The sequence below is a fragment of the Balaenoptera borealis genome (assembly GCF_965194805.1).
Source record: "Balaenoptera borealis genome assembly, chromosome: 9".
In the NCBI taxonomy this organism is placed as follows: domain Eukaryota; kingdom Metazoa; phylum Chordata; class Mammalia; order Artiodactyla; family Balaenopteridae; genus Balaenoptera; species Balaenoptera borealis.
The window spans coordinates 70,348,767-70,368,864 of record NC_138873.1 but is presented as its reverse complement, the minus strand read 5'-3'; the positions used below and the strand labels follow the sequence as shown (position 1 = coordinate 70,368,864).

At 40.1% G+C, this 20,098-nt stretch overlaps 2 long non-coding RNA genes across 7 annotated transcripts in view; one reads left to right on the top strand and one right to left on the bottom strand.

Annotated features, from left to right (window-relative positions):
- LOC309635153 overlaps nt 1–20,098 on the top strand; it is a 501,613-nt gene that overhangs the window by 429,059 nt on the left and 52,456 nt on the right. For 3 of the 5 annotated variants that reach the window (XR_014248668.1, XR_014248669.1, XR_014248670.1), the window contains one exon: nt 5,146–8,094. The exons of 1 other annotated variant lie outside the window; for it this stretch is intronic. This is a non-coding gene — a long non-coding RNA (uncharacterized lncRNA). Of the gene's footprint in view, nt 1–5,145; nt 8,095–20,098 lie in introns of those variants that run through there. One more of the 5 variants, XR_014248667.1, reaches the window with a different exon arrangement.
- LOC309635158 overlaps nt 14,608–20,098 on the bottom strand; it is a 161,558-nt gene continuing 156,067 nt past the window's right edge. For both annotated transcript variants that reach the window (XR_014248678.1, XR_014248679.1), the window contains exon 4: nt 14,608–15,609. This is a non-coding gene — a long non-coding RNA (uncharacterized lncRNA). The remainder of the gene's footprint in view (nt 15,610–20,098) is intronic.

The following is a 20,098-nucleotide window of genomic DNA, read 5'->3' as shown; positions in this document are numbered from 1 at the left end:
TTTTTAAAATAAATTTTTTAATTTTTTAAAATAAAAAATAAGAAAAAATTAAGAAAAAATTTATTAAGAAAAAATTTTTTAATTTTTTAAAATAAAAAGAAAAAAATTATTACAAAAATATTTAAGAAAAAAATTTTTTTAATTTTTTAAAATAAAAAATAAGTTAAAAATTATTAAGAAGAAATTTATTAAGAAAAAAAATTTTTTTAAGTAAAACAAAAAAAAAAACGGACGGACCGAACCCTAGGACAAATGGTGAAAGCAAAGCTATACAGACAAAATCTGACACAGAAGCATACACATATACACTCACAAAAAGAGGAAAAGGGGAAAAAATAATATATCCTTCTCCCAAAGTCCACCTTCTCAATTTGGGATGATTCGTTGTCTATTCAGGTGTTCAACAGATGCAGTTACATCAAGTTGATTGTGGAGCTTTAATCCGCTGCTTCTGAGGCTGCTGGGAGAATTTTCCCTTTCTCTTCTTTGTTCGCACAGCTCCCGGGGTTCAGCTTTGGATTTGGACCTGCCTCTGCGTGTAGGTCACGTGAGGGCGTCTTTTCTTCGCTCAGACAGGACGGGGTTAAAGTAGGAGCTGATTCGGGGGCTCTGGCTCGCTCAGGCTGGGGGAGGGAGGGGTTCGGATGCGGCGCGAGCCTGCGGCGGCAGAGGCCTGCGTGACATTGCAGCAGCCTGTGGCGCGCCGTGCGTTCTCCCGGGGAAGTTGTCCATGGATCACAGGACCCTGGCAGTGGCGGGCTGCACAGGCTCCCGGGAGGGGCGGTGTGGATAGTGACCTGTGCTCTCACACAGGCTTCTAGGTGGCGGCAGCAGCAGCCTTAGCATCTCATGCCCGTCTCTGGGGTCCGCGCTGATAGCCACAGCTCGCGCCCGTCTCTGGAGCTCGTTTAGGCGGTGTTCTGAATCCCCTCTCCTCGCGCACCAGGCAACAAAGAGGCAAGAAAAAGTCTCTTGCCTCTTTGGCAGCTCCAGACTTTTTCCCGGACTCCTCCCTCCTGGCTAGCTGTGGTGCACTAGCCCCTTCAGGCTGGGTTCACGCCGCCAACCCCAGTCCTCTCCCTGGGATCCGACCAAAGCCCAAGCCTCAGCTCCCAGCCCACGCCCACTCCGGCGGGTGAGCAGACAAGCCTCTCGGGCTGGTGATTGCTGGTCGGCACCGATCCTCTGTGCGGGAATCTCTCCGCTTTGCCCTCCGCACCCCTGTGGCTGCGCTCTCCTCTGTGGCTTCAAAGCTTCCCCCCTCCGCCACCCGCAGTCTCCACCCGCGAAGGGGCTTCCTAGTGTGTGGAAAGCTTTCCTCCTTCACAGCTCCCTCCCACTGGTGCAGGTCCCGTCCCTATTGTTTTGTCTCTGTTTTTTCTTTTTTCTTTTGCCCTACCCAGGTACGTGGGGAGTTTCTTGCCTTTTGGGAGGTCTGACGTCTTCTGCCAGCATTCAGTGGGTGTTCTATAGGAGCAGTTCCACGTGTAGATGTATTTCTGCTCTATCTGTGGGGAGGAAGGTGATCTCCGCGTCTTAGTCTTCCGCCATCTTCCGAAACTATATTATTAAACATTGTGGCAAGAATCTTCATCACAGCATGGGTTATCATTGCAGGGAAAGAAAGGACACAAGTAAATGTCCAACAATAAGGGATTGGTTAAATAATTTATGATAATAATAATTAATGTTCACAATAATTTATAATTAATTTATTATATATAATTATGCATCACATAGTAAGGTACTATGATAGGAGATAGTAGTCATAATATTGGGTTGGCCAAAAAGTTTGTTTGGGCTTATCCATACCATCTTACTGAAAAACCTGAAGGAACTTTTTGGCCAACCCAATATATAGATATATGATTAAAATAGAATATATAATATGATCTCCTCTTTGTAAAAGTAAATTATGAATGTGTATATGTATGTACGTTTTCTAAAGTGTGGAAGGAAATTAAAAACCATGTGATAATTGCTATCTTCAAAGCAAGATTACAGATGACTTTTCGTTTCCTTCCTGTTGATGAATATATTTTTAAAATTTTGCATTAAAAAAACCTGTGTAACTTTGTAATAAGAGAAAATAATAAAAGTCATTTTAAACTATTGATCAAGCTGAACCTTTTGCTTGACCAAACAAAATCTGGCTATTTTAATTTTCCTCCTTAGTATAATAATCAGGCCTTTGTATTGCAATTTGCATTGAAATTTTGCCTAAAGTCCATTGGCATCACGATGCTATAATCTACAAACATGGTAATCTAACAATTAGTAGAAATTATATACTTCAAGAAAATGAATGGTACTAAGTTCTCCTGCAGCTGCTTCAATTATATCCTTGGAGAAATAAACAACAGTGAGCTTAGCCCTTTCTGAGAAGCTTTTGAAAACACATCACTGTTGATTATGAATATTATTGGTACAAATTGGGTCCAGGGGTTATGAAAACAACCCACATTTGTTTGTTGATAAGAACAGTTTCCGCAAGATCTTATTCCTACTGGAGAATCCTTAATTATGTTTTGAAATGGGCTAATTTATAAGAACATTCTGAAGGAGAACTTTCCATTGGTATGCTCTCGGTAAATCTTTTATCGTGTCTGAACCATAGCTGTCTACTTAGTCCAGGATGAATGAATAGTGTCACCAATAGATTTATTTTGTTAACAGAAAAAAAAAATCACAACTTTTCATTAAGTTATGTATGACTTTTTATTCAGATAACAGATAGCTCTCTGTTTCTTTTCTACCTGTTGCTTCTCCTGGGGGAAATTTATAAAAAATGTAGTTAACTCCATCCAAAGATGCAGTGAACTGTTCTGTGAAGTGCATATCAGAGAGTTATTTATTGTTCTCTGAAGACATAAATTCTGAGTTAATAAATGTAAAGCACTTAAAACAGTTTCTGGCCCGCTGTATGTATTCAAAATCAAGAATATGTTCATTTCTTTTACAGAGGGCAATGGGCAAGGAAGAAACGATTTGGCATGAGACTCACTGTCCTTTTTGTTATCTGAATCACAGTCACAAATTTAAGTTTCTAAACATGGAAAATACACAAGCTATATTCTGTTTTCTTTTGTAACGTGATGATCTATTTATTTATTTAGTTTTGGCTGTGTTGGGTCTTCGTTTCTGTGTGAGGGCCTTCTCTAGTTGTGGCAAGCGGGGGCCACTCTTCATCGCGGTGCGCGGGCCTCTCACTATCGCAGCCTCTCTTGTTGTGGAGCACAGGCTCCAGACGCGCAGGCTCAGTAGTTGTGGCTCACGGGCCCAGTTGCTCCGCGGCATGTGGGATCTTCCCAGACCAGGGCTCAAACCCATGTCTCCTGCATTGGCAGGCAGATTCTCAACCACTGCGCCACCAGGGAAGCCCCTGTGATGCTTTTGATGTGTCGACTTGGCTAGGATGAGTTACAGTCCCAAGAACTCTGTTTCTAGTCTCTTCCCAGTTAGGGTGGGCATTCTCCCAGGACAGTTGGATAGCAGAAGGGAGGCATTGACCATTTTGTGGGATACGCACCCCTCCTGCCTGTTATTCAATCCAACACTAATCTAGGCTCTGCTGTGAAAAGATACTGTACATGTGATTCAGTTGACTTTAAGTTAATCAAAAGGAAGATTATCCTATGTGAGCCTGACCTAATCAGTTGGAATTCATCTGGGGTGAGTGTCCTCCGCCAATTCACACAGCAAGGCTTGGAGGGGAGAGCAGAAACTTCAGTAACATATGTCAAGGCAAGCCAAGAATAGGGGCCAGGCTCCCTGGGCATTCTGTTCTCAGGTTAAAGGATGGTAGAAGTGTAGCTAACAGGCATCTTGAGAATGACAGCCTTTCACCAGTCTGTGTGTCTCCTGAGTTACACTACTCCCATCTGTTCTAACTCTCCACATCAGGTGCTCAGTTGTCATTGTAAATCCCATGTCTTTCTCTTTTTTGTTTTTTTTTGTTGTTGTTGTTGTTTGTTTTTAAATTTAGTTATTTATTTTTGGCTGTGTTGGGTCCTCGTTTCTGTGTGAGGGCTTTCTCCAGTTGTGGCAAGCGGGGTCCACTCTTCATCGCGGTGCACGGGCCTCTCACTATCGTGGCCTCTCTTGTTGCGGAGCACAGGCTCCAGACGCGCAGGCTCAGTAGTTGTGGCTCACGGGCCCAGTCGCTCCTCCCAGACCAGGGCTCGAACCCGTGTCCCCCGCATTGGCAGGCAGACCCCCAACCACTGCGCCACCAGGGAAGCCCTCTTTTTTGTTTTAATGTCTGGTGTGGGTAGCGCATATGTTCTAGTAGCTAGCTTCTTGAGAAGAGGTGCATTGATATAATTTTTTTTTAGATGTTTGAATGTCTGAAAATTTTCTTAATTTTACTTGATTGATAATTTGGTTAGAGATAGAATTCTAGCTTGGAAATAAATTTTGTTTAGAATTTCAAAGGTATTGCTTAATTTCTTTCTTCTAGAGTTGCTGTTGAGAAATACAAATTCATTCTGATACCTGATTATTTGTATGTGACTGTTTTTTTTTTTTTGAATCTTGTACAACTTTTATTTGGCTGCAAAGTTCTGAAAATTCACAATAATATTTGTGTGAGTGTGTTTTTGTCCATTATGATGGATACCAGTTAAGCCTTTTTAATATGGAGAGTCTATCCTAAATTTCTAGGGCATTTTCTTGAATTCTTTCATTCATAGTTTCCTCAACTCCATTTTTTTCTAGCCTCTCTTTTTTGAACTCATTATTTAGGTGGTGGACCTTCTGATCTTGTTCTCCAGGTTTTCTCATTGATCCCATTTTGCATCTTTTTCCCTTTTTAACTTTGGGTAAGATCTTCTGTCCCAGGAGTAATTCCCTTGGATAGTGGAAAAAGAGATAGAATTTCAAGGCGAATAAGTCTAGTTAAGACCATCTCATTGTCATGCCTAATAATCTGGCTACATAGTCAGAGAAATGAGATTGGAGAATTGGTTACGTGAAGGTTTGGCAGAGGATAGTAGATGGACCTTTCAAAATGGCCCTAGAGCAGAAGTATAGTTGTGCCCTACGTGAATCCTGAAAGCTAAAATCTCCCACTGTGAAGGAGAAAACCCAACCTGAATGAGTCACTCAACCTCTTTCCTCATTAGTGGGTTTTTTTTTTTTTTTTAGTGAGCTCGTGATCTAACTGGCCAAGATGGCAGGAATCATGCTACACCTGGAGTCAATAGTAAGTGTGTGTAGAGTCTTGACTGTCCCAACTATTGAGAAGTGGTTGAATTCAGAACAGATGTTGAAAATAGAGCTTATAGGATCTGCTAATGCATTGGATGTGAGGTGAGAAAGAAGGAGGTGTCTAGGGTGACTTCAAGGGTTTTTGCCCAAGCCAAACAGTAATGCCATTTACTTCAGGAGAAATGTGGAGTGAGCTTATGTTCTAATCTGGACAGTCAGATAATTCCTCCCAGGATTCTCAATCTGAAGCAAGTGACACAGAGAGGAAGGGGCTATCACATTTATCACAATGGCAGTGACAGAGCCAGATCAGACAGCTGCTACCCATGCTGTCCTTTCTGATGCTAAATCCCTGGCGTTCCCCTGATCTGGCCATTATCAGGCCTGGTTCTCCAGCTTCTCATTCTTCTCATCAGCCCTCGGTAGTCTCCACTTCCCAATGATCTCCATCTACGTAGATTTAGTTGCAGCCGCAGCCTGACTGATGGGTGAGCATGCTGTGAGGCATTAGTTTATAGTCAGTTGGTGGTCTCAAGACAATTGGCATCCTGCTGCCATAGCAACCCAACTAACAGAAGCTAGCTTGGGTCTCTATAACATAATGTGTGATGTATATGTTTGTTTAACTTAAAATATGTTGTTTTATGAGCATACTGAACATCCTACTAATCCCTGCCTGTCAGATCTCCCATCCTTACCAGATCTCCCTGGAAACCACATTTACCGGAAGCAATGATCTTGACAGTATTTTAAAATTTGATCCAATAATGAGTTTTATGAAGCTGTTGGGGGTTTTTTGTTTGTTTGTTTTTTTAAATAATGACCCTCAGTATAAACAAACAGATTGCTTTACACCACACTGCAATATAGTAAAAATATTCTTGGTGTGTGTGGGAGGAATAATCTAATTTTTTCCCTGAGTCTGAGTTTTTACTTCTTATATCTTGTTTTATTGTACATTTTCTTAAAAACTACCTCAATTTTGTGTGTGTGTATGTGTGTCTGTGTGTGTGTATGGGATTAGACAGGGTGTATGTTAATCATTGAATCTTTATGGAAGATTATAATTAAACTACACAAATATATGTAAGTTTTTCTCTTATGGATATTCCACAGGTCATATCAAGCATAACGACCTTCACTGTTGGAAAATTATTTCTGATATATAATCTAAGATCACCTTACTTTAACTTACCATAATTCTCACTTGATTTATCATTAGTAGAGATGTTGAACAATTGATATCTTTCTTCATGTCAAGCTCTATGCCACTAACAAATTTTTCATTTTATGGATTATTTACTTTATGAGTTCCTTTGTAATAAGTAGGACATTCTGGGGCATCCTATTTACCTGTGAGTCAATACATATCCAAGCGTCATTATCAGAGATAAAACAATTGCTATAAGAGTAACAGTCTGCTTTCACACATATACAGGCACATTTGCATATTCTGAAAATGTCTCATTTTACCAAAAGGGATTATTATTCCTAACTTGGAGAATACTCTGTTTATGGTTGCAGGCAACACCCCACCATGTCATTTCATCTTGAAAACATATGCCTCTGTTCAACATCAAGGAAACTAGTCAAAATTGGGTGGGGTGGGATTAGGGGGATTCCACAGGGCATGACTCACGGGTGTTAAAATTTAGGGAAATGGAAATAAAATTTGGGAAAATGCCAAAATGGAAATAGTAAAATGCCAGCAGTACCTTAGAGTAAAAGTGTTGGAGTGATGGGGAAAGAATCCTTAAGAACCCACAAAGACTCAGAATTATTCTTCTTCATGGCATCCCAATACCATAGGCACTTTAAAGGACCTGATCCAACATGATACCATAGGGAGGGGAGCAGAAGGAAAGTGTGAAAAAGAGGACAGTGCATATGACAATGTTGCAGAGACACCAGTGCAAGTCTCTCCTGGGAAAAGGGGAAAACGCATCTTCTGCAGGACCAGTGGCTGCTTCAGGGAGGGCTCGGGATGAGACTTAAATCATTCCACAGTCTCCAAGCTAAGCTCAGCCCCAATCACCCAAGAAATTTAATTTAAAGTGAATATTTTCAGTCTTGCAGAGGAATCACAAATATTTTTAAGTGGCATATTGGTAACTGACATAGCAATGAAATAGTGGGGCCCATTAACAAGATTATTTGAAGAGAAATCTTTGAGAAGACAGTTCATAATTATTTCTGAAATTAGTCCACTGTTTCAGATGTGACTGATGCAACTGATCTACATTTGAGTCGTCAGGCATTCAAATCTGCCCACTACCACAGTCATTTTCTCTTGCTGTTTAATCATCAAGATTCTTGAAGTAATTTATTTCCCTGGCAGCATCATAGCTTTGGGGAAGGGGAGGAATAACTCCGGGGCAATTAAGTTTTTTATTTACATATTCTAGATAGTCTCTCTCTCTTTATAAAATAAAAACAATACAGTAAATAGCACTTTTCTTGCCAGTGCATCAACAGTAATTCTGGACACAATCCTCACCCTTTCACAGATAATGAATGCCTAAAATTGACCACTAAAACTGAACGAGGTTGAAAAGTTATCTGCTTCAAACTGGCTTGATTTTTTCCAAAGAACATTTAAAAAACAATGTGCCCATCATAATAGCCTAGTATACTGTCTTCCAGATATCCAGCTGCCTACCCAGCCTTCAGATGAATGAATGGCCCTCAACAGGACACTGTGGTGGCTGCTTGGATTATGTTACTCTTTCCACCTCCGCAGTTTCGCTGCTTTTGTTTCCTCACCTGAGATACTCCTGCCTTCTCTCTTCTCCTTATTTAATTCTTCCCAGCCTTTAAGTCCCAGATCCCACTCTCTCCCTGAAATCTCAGTTATTCCAGATGTTATTAAATTCTTAGGCCCATAAATTCCTATAGCATATTATTACAAGGGGACTGATGTTTATTCAGTTAAAAACAAACAAACAAACACTGTTTTCTGTTGAGTTCCAGGTATTATGGACTGGGAATATGGAGATCTTAAGGAAAAAATATGATTGTTCTCCTTAGGAGCTGACTGTTGACCCAGACATATATATTTTGTCTTCCTATCTAAATCTCAATCTCTTTTTTTTAAAAAGGGATCATATTCATGTCTATTACTAATAGGACCCCTACATCCAACCCCAAGCTTCCCAATATAGAGATGAGAACGTATCTACACACTAGGAGTCAATAAATATTAGATTTCCTAATTATACATAGAGTCTAAAAGGAAAAAATACTTTACTGTAAAATCTATTCAAAATTATTCTGATGCCATGCTAATAGCTTCTAGTCATCAGAAGTTATACTTTCCATGCTACTCTCAATGCATTTCTCTGCTCCTTTGATCTCTGGTGCACTATGTAATGATTTATATAATGATTTTTTATTTTACTTACAATAAAGCAGAGTGGTGAAAGGTGTAGGATCTGGGGCCAGACTGCCTGGATTCAAATTCTAGAATCTTATACGTGTGATCTTGACTCACCTTAGTTTCGTCATCTGTAAAATGAACATGATACGTATAGTAACTTAGAAGGTAATTGTAAAGATTAAACAGGCTAATGCGTATAAAACATTTAGAAAACTACCTATCATGTAGTAAATGCCTAGGAATTTTTATTCATGATTATTATCATTATTCATGGCACCATTAAGAAGTAGTCAGGTGTTGCTATTCCACTTCTAAGATAGAGTATTTGAACCAAAAAAGGGTATTTGATGTATTCTGAATTACAGTGGACATAATTTCTAAAGGCAGAACGTGAACTCCCTGAATTCATTGGCTTTGGAATAAGCACTGAGCTGTTCTAGCATCTTCCATTGAACGGTCTGCTTTCAGGCTCAGTCCAGCACATTATTTTCGTGTTTTGAGGCTACATGAAAAGGATGAGTAGATATGGTCTCTTTTCTCAAGTAGTTGACTCTCTGAGTTGTGCTAAATAGTGTCACACTACCTTGTCCTCCATGCTACTGTAATAGATATTAGTGGAATTTTCCTTAACCAAAATCTAAGAAGGTACATGCTAAATTCCACTGTACTTGAACTTCCCTACAGCAGTAACAATATGTGAGAAATTGGGGTTGTTTGTAGAGATGGTGTATCAGAATAACGAATCAGGACTCAGCTGCAGATGGTAGAACTCCAGCTACTTTAAACAGGAAAGAATTTATTAATAGGTGTAGGTAGCTTAAAGAATTTCCTCCAGGGTCAGAAAAGTGATTTCATAGCTACATGACCAGGAAAAAGAATAGCTAAGAGAAATGCCCAGCCATGACACAGAACTGTTCTGGTAGAAACCCCATTGCTACCATCTCATACACCTTAGCACCTATGACATAGAGTCTGGGCACTGAAACCTCCACTGTTACTGCCTTCAAGGGCCAAATTCCTTTGCCAACGTGCAAGCAAGAAGATCCACTAGCCATGCGTTCAGCCACTTCCTCACAACTGGCAACTTTCTCCTTCTAAGTCTTGCAGAGCTGTATGTGCTTGGCAAAACCAAAGCCATGCCAGAAACCCTACCTTCGAGAGAATTTGTGTTTTTTAAATTCTTCTTCTTCCTCCTCTTCCTCCTCCTTCTTTTTTTCAGTTTAGGAGAGAAGCAGAAAGGGGTTAAAGCAAATGTTGAGAGAGACAATACACAGTACACACCACTGTTCACATCTGTGGTTACTCAACACTCTTCTTCCCGTATTTCAGCTTCTGAACAATGAAACAGCAACTACACCATGCTCCCTCTTATATAAAGCAACGATTTTTCTTCCAAATAAAAATGCTCTCATTCTCTCCCCAAAAAGGGAGATCTGAAGTCTTGTTGGGTGATATTCATTACTCCTGTAGACTGGTTGGAATTCTTTCCTGATTCCTGTAACCTGTGGACTAAATAATAAAATTACTTTTTCAAATGGAATGGGAAGGGGATAGGAAAAACAATTAAATAATATGAATATATGAAAAAGTAGGAAAGTAAACGTGATTGGCCACTACAGTCCTCTTTTCTGAAGCTGGTCATGATATTCCACATGGTGTCCACAACCTTTTTCTGCACTCCATTTCATGTTCTTTTTGCCCTCAGCCAAAGCCTCAGCTGGTTTCGGTTCTTTAGGCTGGGGTGACCCAGCCTTCCTTATTGAAAGGTGTGCATCCTGGTAGCTTCATCTGGATAGAGTTACTGGTCTCTGTTAACTCTAACTATGGGCCGAGCAGCACCAGGAGGCAACTCAGAGGATGTCCTGAGTGCATGTCCCATGATTCCTGCCCCGCTGTTCAAGCAGCAAAATGATTTCCCGTGATGATCAAGATCTTTAACTAATTAACCTCCTGTGTTTTTTGGTTATTTGTTCAGGGGTATTAAAAACCTCAGAGGACTAAGTGTCACTACCAACTTCCATTTCAATGGATCTGCTGATGAAAACATTCTCCCTTGAATACTAAAATGTTTAATCAAGGAAAGGCCAAGGTTGTAGGGAAGTGAAGTGAAAATTTTTAAGCAGGTCATTAGGTGTAATAGCGAGGGATGCCACTCTCACTTCTAGTCCCTTGGTTTCTGGATCCCCTACATTTCATCTATAGAGAAAAACAAAATCTCAAATTGCCTACTGGCTCAGAGTAAATATTGCATCTGCTATAAGAGCACCCAGAGGTAGTGGTATATGATTAAGAATGAGCTCTGGGGGAAAAAAATGCCCCTATTTATAACATTTGATGATTTGGGTAGTGTAAACACTCCTACCACGTCTGACATATTGAACACAGAATTGGGAAGAGCTGTGCAGTAACACATCACTGTATAGTATTTCCACCACAAAGGTACAATAAATATAACCTGAAGAGCAGAGGTAGTAGCAAAATTCAGTAAGATAACTAGGAAATGATGAATTTTGAGTATTGATTATTTTTGTTTTTAATATAATTTAATTTTAGGTTTATATAATTTAATTTTAATAATGGTTGTGTTTAACAACTGGCTTATAAAATTTCTGAACACTTAACAATCAGGTCCTGCACACTGGTATGAGTAAGCGCCTGCACACCACTGAGGGCATCTTACACTTGCCCAGCCCAGATGCCTCAAAACTCTTGTCTAACTGCATCTTCCATAGTAAGTTTTCCATTTCTATAAAGCTACTGCTCCAGTGTATCCCATGAGCAATAGAGTATTGTTTATTACTTTCACTGAAAAGGGAGTTTCTTGATCTGAAGCAATATTCCATGAAATACTATAGGAGTGAATAAAATATTCAGAAATTCATTGCATGGTTTTGGTGACAGACCCATGGTGTGGAAAGAGAAAGCAAATTTATATCCATATTAACTGTCAGTTGTCATGGGCCAATCCTGACCCCCTTCCTGTCATAAGGAACACCTTATAAGGCCATAGAGTTAGGTTGAGGGAAATGTGGAAATGCCGTAGGGGTAAGTGCACTTGGAGTATGAGTACTTGATCCTTTGGGACTGTTCAAGACCCATCATATACACATTACTTCTACTTCATGAGGGGGTGTTGCTGAACATGCTCAACTTTATGGAAGATACATCAGTAATAACAAATAGTTTGTGATAAGGCAGTTCAGGTTCAAGTCCATTTGCTGTCTGAAAGTCAGGCACTCAGCAGCAAACCAGGATTTGTCTATTCTCTGTTGAAGAGAGAATAGATATTTTTCCCAAATGGCTTGGTTTTGCTCCACCATTGCATGAGTCTGTGTTATGATTCTCTTCTTAGGGCTTTCTAGAGCAATGAAGCCTGGCATGGACACCTGTCTTAATCTGTTTGAGCTCTTATAACAAAATACCATACACAGGGTGGCCTATGAACGTTTACTTACATTTCTGGAGGCTGGGAAGTACGTGGTACTAGCAGATTTGGTGTTTGGTGAGAGGTCATTTCCAGGTTCATAGATGGCCAGCTTTTTTCTGTAACTGAAATGGAGCAGGACCCTGTGGTCCTCCCCCCTCTGCCATGTCCTCCGCCTGTCTGTCTGTAGAAAAACTTTAGTCAAAGAATAAGTGTAATCAGAGAAGTGAAAAAAAATTCAGAAGCAAAGGAAAACAGTCAAACAGGACAAAATAATAATAGTTTAGTCATTAAGCAAAGTCAAGGATCTTTAGTTCCTCCTCAAGGTCTATAGAGAGCATTCTGAACCATATCCTCATATCCTTTGAGCTGTCTTGTAGATACTGAAACCCCACCAGGTGGAAGAACTATTGATACATGATGACCAGACTGTAGCCTTGACATAAGCTGTCACAATTCTGAGAACTGGCCTCATACAAATGGAAACAAACCGACCCTGGAACTGAAGACTAACTGTACTGAAAGCCATCAAGATGACGCTGGTCAGACCACGGCATGACCAATTTCAAGATGACTGTCAGAGCTGACTCTGCTGTTTCTACATGTAGCCCCTCCCTCTGCCTAGAAAAGCTCTTGCCCACTGATGGTCAGTGGGGGAAGTCAGCCTTTGGACAGGAGTCCGCCCTGCCCCTCCCCCACCCTGTTGCTGGCTCCGAAATGAAGCAAACTTTCCTCTCCACCACCCTTGCCCCTTTATTGGCTTCAGAGCGGTGAGCAGCCGTTCGTAATCACAACCTCATGTGGCAGAAGGAGTGAGGGATCTCTTCTTACTTATTTATTTATAAGTTTGCATTATTTATTATTTAAAAAATTTTTTTAATTGAAGTATAGTTGCTGTACAATATTATCAATATATGTTACAGGTATACAATATAGTGATTCACAATTTTTAAAGGTTATCCTTCATTTATCATTATAAAATATTGTCTATATCCCCCATGTTGTAAAATATATCCTTGTAGGTTATTCTATAGCTAACAGTTTGCACCTCCTACTTCCTTGCCCCTATACTGCCCCTTCCCCCTTCCTTCTCCCCACTGGTAACTACTGGTTTGCTCTCTACATCTGTGAGTCAGCTAATGTTTTGCCATATTCACTAGTTTGCTGTATGTTTTAGATTCCACATATAAATGATATCATAGAGTATTTGTCTTTCTCTGTCTGACTTATTTCACTTAGCATAATGTGGGGCCTCTTTTATAAGGGCACTAATTCCATTCATGAGGGCTCCACCCTCATGACCTAATCACCTCCCAAAGGCCCCACCTCCTAAGACCATGTCCTTGGGGGTTAGGATTTCAACATATGAATTTTCCAGGGTGGGGGGAATACAAATATTTAGTCCATAGTACTAGCCTAATTTTAAAAATCTGTCTAAATCTGGTAATCTTGTGACTAGCCTAATTTTTTAAATTAGCCTAATTTTAAAATTTTAGCCTAATTTTAAAAATCTGTACTAGCCTGATTTTAAAAATCTGTCTAAATCTGGTAATCTTGTGACCTTACTTATATAATCAGGACCCAGCTGGTTCCATTTCAAACAATTGATGCAAATGAAGATACAGCTTCCCATGTCAACAAATGATAGAGGATCCCTGCACAAATAAGTTAGTAACAAAAATTATCCATTAAGGTAATTATATAGCTTAATTTCTAGATCACAATGAACTGTTCTCTCTGCATGTGAAGATAAATTAAACCGCACACTTAATTATTTTTAAAAGTTAATGATAGGAGGGATGTAAGCATAATTTAGATTTATATAATAGAGCAATAGTAGGCTTCACCAGCTATCATGATGGAATATGTAGCAATTTTGTCCATATAGATATTTCTTGAATGTTAGTGGCAAGAATTTGAGCCCTCACACCTTAATCTAAAAAACAAACAAAAACCAACACAACCTTCCAATGGCCAAGGATTGCTATTCAGGTTCAAAATGTAAAGTAACAGTCGCAATAGCTGAGTCAAGTTTAGGTTACCAGGCTGAAGTCATGTTAGTAGCACGGAGGCAGAAAAGTAGAATTGGGCACCAACTCCAGGTGGAAGGCAGATCACCAGCATACAGAAGAATTAGAGGCAAAAGGACTCCTTATGCCTGTTAAATGTTCAAGCACTTCCTTCTCCCTCAGCCTGAGAAGTCTCTCAACCCAGCTTTTGCAGCAAGTTTGTGGAACAATGATGCAGAAGATGATGTGCAAGGAGACCTAATAAAACTGCGGGGAGGGGCTTCCCTGGTGGCGCAGTGGTTGGGAGTCTGCCTGCTGATGCGGGGGACACGGGTTCGAGCCCTGGTCTGGGAGGATCCCACATGCTGTGGAGCAACTGGGCCCGTGAGCCACAATTACTGAGCCTGCGCGTCTGGAGCCTGTGCTCCGCAACAAGAGAGGCCGCGATGGTGAGAGGCCCGCGCACTGCGATGAAGAGTGGCCCCCGCTCGCCGCAACTGGAGAGAGCCCTCGCACAGAAACGAAGACCCAACACAGCCAAAAATAAATAAATAAATAAATAAATAAATTTATTTAAAAAAAAAAAAAAAACTGCGGGGAGGGGGCTTTCCTGGTGGCACAGTGGTTAAGAATCCATCTGCCAGTGCAGGGGACAGGGGTTCGAGCCCTGGTCTGGGAAGATCCCACATGCCGCAGAACAACTAAGCCCATGCGCCACAACCACTGAGCCTGCACTCTAGAGCCCACGAGCCACAACTGCTGAGCCCATGTGCCTAGAGCCCATGCTCCGCAACAAGAGAAGCCACCGCAATGAGAAGCTCACGCACTGCAACAAAGAGTAGCCCCCGCTCTCAGCAACTAGAGAAAACCCACGCACAGCAACGAAGACCCAATGCAGCCAAAAATTAAATAAATGAATAAATAAATAAATTTACTTTAAAAAAACTGCAGGGGGAATAAAGGCATGTAGTTGGAGTACCACCTCCTTTTTAAAAGCGTTTGATATAAGACATCAACATCCCTGGCAAGGGGTCCTCTTCTTTGTGCTTGAACCATCCCAGTGATAATAGGTCTGCCGTTTCCCAGGGCAGCCGGTTGTACCTTATGGACAACTCTGCCTCTTAGACACCATCTTCTCTTACCCTTAGGTAAAATGTGCCTTCCCTTGGTGCTACCAATTGGTCCTAAGACTTGAGATCAGAGGGTCAATGCTATACTCGTCCTCTCCGTGGTACCTTTTCAAAATCAGAAGACAGCTATCACACCCATCTTCTCTAGACTTTTCTTCTCCTAGCTTAAAAAGTCTCCTGTCTCTTCAATGGCTTCTCATATGGCATGGCTTCAAGTTGTGGTAAGATAATATGTTTGAAATAGCCACCACTTTTTTCCTTGTAATAATTTATCAATGGCTGGGGAGGACTTACCTTCAACAGCAGAAGGTGAGGCTGCACCAGCAATTGAGAAGAAGAATGACGACCAATCTTTTGGGCTCTCACAACTTCTCATTTGAGAGACGCAGTCTGCAGATGCGGACTCCGCTCCCACAGGGCACCCTGACCATGTAGGCTGAGGATGCTGGTCCTTGTACATTCCTAGGACATTAAAGGGAAGTGTTCTGATGAGAAAGACAGGCAGACTCTGAGCACTGATGACGTTCTTCAGGCTGAGAAATATCACCCGTGTTCAGGGCTCGCCTTTCTCATGAAACAAGTAACAGTGAACAAATAGAGAGGAAGTAATGAGCGCACAGAGAGGAAGTAGTGGTGATTTGTAAGGAAAAGTTCTAGAATGTATTTGACAGGAGCCAGACAAAACCAGTTTTTTCTGACAGTTTCCGTGAGCCAATTCCCAGTTAAAAAAAAATTATAAAATTTATTTAGAAAGCTTTTCTCTTCTGAATATCTTTCTTTTTACTAAAACCCTCTTCCAGAGGAGTTCCCAGGACAGAGGGCAATGCCACAGTTGTGGTCTGCACATGCAGACTGGCACAGACCATTCCTGCTTTCACTGCAGTATTTTAGAAAAAAATTAATCAGTAAATGGAGGCCAAAATTAATCACAGGGGTATCTAATATTAAAACAGAATTAGAAAAACAAAAAAAAACCTCAAGGGTCAAAATTGTTCCCTTCTCCAAATCTGACATTATTTCCTTAAGGCAGAGATTTCATTACTGATATTCTAGTCATTTCTTTGTTTCTTCTCTTTTCTTAACCACAATTAGTTGGAATATTAAAAATATTTTGTTTAAGATCAATTATACTCGTATGAATAAGAATATAATTGTGAGAGATGAAGAAAATACATTTCCCTATCTGGTAAATAAAATATGGGTAACTTAGGGTTTTTGATTAATGTAATGGGGTATGGAGGAGATTAATCAAGGTTTTTCTGGAATAACAAGAAATAGACCCCAGAACAAGATAAACAACTTTTCATATCCATTTGCTTACAGGCTTCCATGACCATAAGCAGTGGACCGAATTGGGTGGAGGGCTTATAAAATTTTTATGAAAGCTTCTCTCACTGAAGAAAAAGGTCTGACTTCCCTGATAATGGAAAATTTCAGGTGGAAATTGAAATTGCTAAAGATCCTTGATCCTTATAATCAAATTATTTTTTGTAGTTTCTTACATATATATGTAATTATGTGTATATATATATATATATATATACATATATTTTCATTTCTGTACCTTTTATATAAATATATGTTTAACATCTTAATAGGTTCTAGAAGCCGTGGCTTTAGGGAGATGGGTTCTGGCACTGGTAACAGTGTGATAGGTGCCTTTAAAATGATCCCGCATAATCTGTTCCTCTTGGCGTTTGTGACCTTGTGTAATCACCTCCCTTTGTGCCTGGGCCAGACAGAGTAGCTTTCTTCTAACAGAAATGGTAAAAGTGATGAGATGTCATTTCTGAGATTAGATTACATGTATATCAAAAACCTCTGACTTCTAACTTGCTCACCCTCTTTCACTATCCTTTGCTGTTTTTCAAAGCCTTTGCTCTGAGAGATACCGCTGTACAGTTTTGTGTAGCTCTGTAGAGAGGTCCATGCAACAAGGAACCGATGATGTCTCCATCAGTCCCAGGGCATCCGAGGAGATGAATCCTGCCAGGAGCACACAAGCGAGCTGGGCAGTGGGTCCTCTGCCAGTTAATCTTTGCGCTGATTTTTGCCTTGGTTGACACCTTGATTGCAGCCTTGTGAGAGACCCTGAGTCAAAGGATTCAGAAAGGTACTCCAAGATTCCTGACCTACACCGTGAAATAATAAGTGAGTGATGATAATAATTGTGTGCTAAGTTTTGGAGTAGTTTGTTATGTATTGATTATTATTATGCAAATAGATACTATATTCTTATTAGCAAAGACAAATTTTTTAACTTTTTTGTGGGCCACTTCATATAGTTAACTCATGTTAATCTTATAGTCAACTAAAATTACTAAGCTTTTTAATTCCAGTCTCCTCCATTTCAAAGCATGTGAGAGACCCCTGTAGTAGCGGTATCTGTATCCAGATTGCTTAGACTCAGATCCCAGCTTCTCACTCACTAGCTGTGTATCCTTGAAAAGTTATTTAACCTCTCTGGGCTTCATGATTGACATCTGTAAAATGGGAACAATAATAATAGCCACAGACTTCCTATCTCATCACACACACACACACACACACACACACACACACACACACACACACACACCCTGAAATTCTTTGATTTTTCTGTTTCATGGGCAGCCTCAATGACAAAGTAAAGGATGTGGGAAAGACCCGGAAGAACTCTTTAATGTAATTTTTTGCTCTTTGGATAAACTGCAGATTATTGATCTTTCTAGAAATTTTGTGAATAAATCCCTGGGAGGTTTGACACTGCTGACTTAAAAGTATAGGGAAGATATTCTTTGACAATCATAATTTAAAGTGTCAGAAGAATACAATTACTTTAACATTATATATTTTTCTAGATCACATAAGTAAAAATGAATTAGGGTAATTTTCAGAAGTTTTGTCTTCAGGATCCTTTAGTAGTTTATTCCAATCTTTTTTCAGTTAAGACACTTACCACAATTGTGTACAATTTACCTGTTTTATATTACTCACTCCACTGTTCTCTGAACTCTAGAAGGGCAGGGAGATTTCTTTTTCATGATTGCAATTCCAGCAACCAACATAGAGTTTGGTGTACCATAATAGAGGCTTGGTGAAAATTTGCTAAATGAAGAAATGAATGGATGCAGCATCAATCATAAATACAGAAAACTTTGAAATAACTCCTTGTATATTGATTTGGATAAATATTGCTGCGACTTGTAACTGAAATTAGTAAAGATACAAATCGGCAATAGGATTAACCACCCAAGAGGTACTTATCTCTTAATTGTTTGAAGAACACACCCCCATCCTTACTTTTTGTAATTTTCTCTCTGTCCAGTAGAGGATAAGAGCTCTCTGATACACACACACACACACACACACACACACACACACACACACACACCATGTCACGCATATATGAGAGCTAAGCAAGCCTGTTTGGACTAATGCATCAGTGAGGCTGCCATCTTCAAGAAAGAAAGGTGTTCACAAATTTAGTAAAAAATTAAAATAGGAGTCTGTTCACCCAAAGGAATGTCCGTTTGAAATGTGAGTAGGAGACATTTTCACACAGAGGAGGCTTCCTGAGCGCTTACCTCTATGAAGGTCACCATAGTCAACATTCTCTCTTCCTAGCCTCCCTCACAACCCCTCCCCCATCTGAATTTCAGGGAGAGAAGTGTGAGGGACCAGCATTGCAGAGGCACGTCATCTACCCCTCTCAGTCAATAATCCTCCTGAGAAGGATTGTATGATCTCACCTAACAAACACTGAATACTTGAAAGCACCAATTATAAGTTTAAAAAGGTAGAGTCGTCTGTATTTTGTCAGATTTTTTCATATAATATATATGGTATGCTTGTTGCCTTTCTCTCTCTCTCTCTGTCTCTGTCTGTCTGTCTGTGTCTCTCTTTCTCTGTCACACACACACACTTTTTACATAATTTTGTTTGAAACCTACATCCCAGAAAAACCCACAGACGCTCCCTGGTAAACCAGAGTACGTGACAGGATTACGCAGCAGGCCTGCGAGAGGAAGAAAGCTGGGTTACAGCCCCCTTTCCAGCACTGCCTCGCCCTAGAGGAATTAAATTGCCTGACTCGATAACATTGCACGTGACATGACTGTCCCTTGAAAAGGAAACATGTTCCAAGTCACTACATTATGGTACATTTTTGTGATCAGTTTGAGCAATTTCAGAACCAGGGATTTTGGTCACACACGATGGTCTAATCAAATTAAGGTAAATGAACACATTCATGATTAGATAGTAAACTTAATCAAGGGCACAGGGCTGCATGGATGACATATATTTAAATCAGAAGTGGCTATCTCTGTAATTATATAATCCAGTCATTCCTGGATCCCCAAGCAGGACAGTTGTATATCTTAGAATATAATGAAGGGTAGAGAGCCTAAAGAAAGAAGTGGGTAAAAGGGCATCAAGTAAAGGAGGAACAAATGAGGAGAGAGGTAAAGGAGACCAGATGGGGAGGCAGCAGAGGGATGAAAGAGTTAAAAAAAAGATTGGGATTGACATATACACACTACTTTATATAAAATAGATAACTAATAAGGACCTACTGTATAGCACAGGGAACTCTACTCAATACTCTGTAATGGCCTACATGGGAAAAGAATGAGAAAAAGAGTGGGCATATGTATACGTATAACACTTTGCTGTACACCTGAAACTAACACAACATTGTATATCAACTATACTCCAATAAAAATTTTTAGAAAAATAAAAAAAGAGAATAACAGGGGAGAATGGAGAACATGGCTTCTTCTCAACTCTTGCAAATAGCCTATAATTCAGAGTTGCATGTTGCCCTTTACAATATTTCCATTGGATAGGAATTTGTGTTCATCTTCTCATTGATTCAAGAAGCATTTATTTAAAACCTGTTCTGTGTCAGGTCTTGTTCTAGGTTCTGGAAATAAAACAGTGGGAAACAGAGATGTAGCCTGCTCTATTA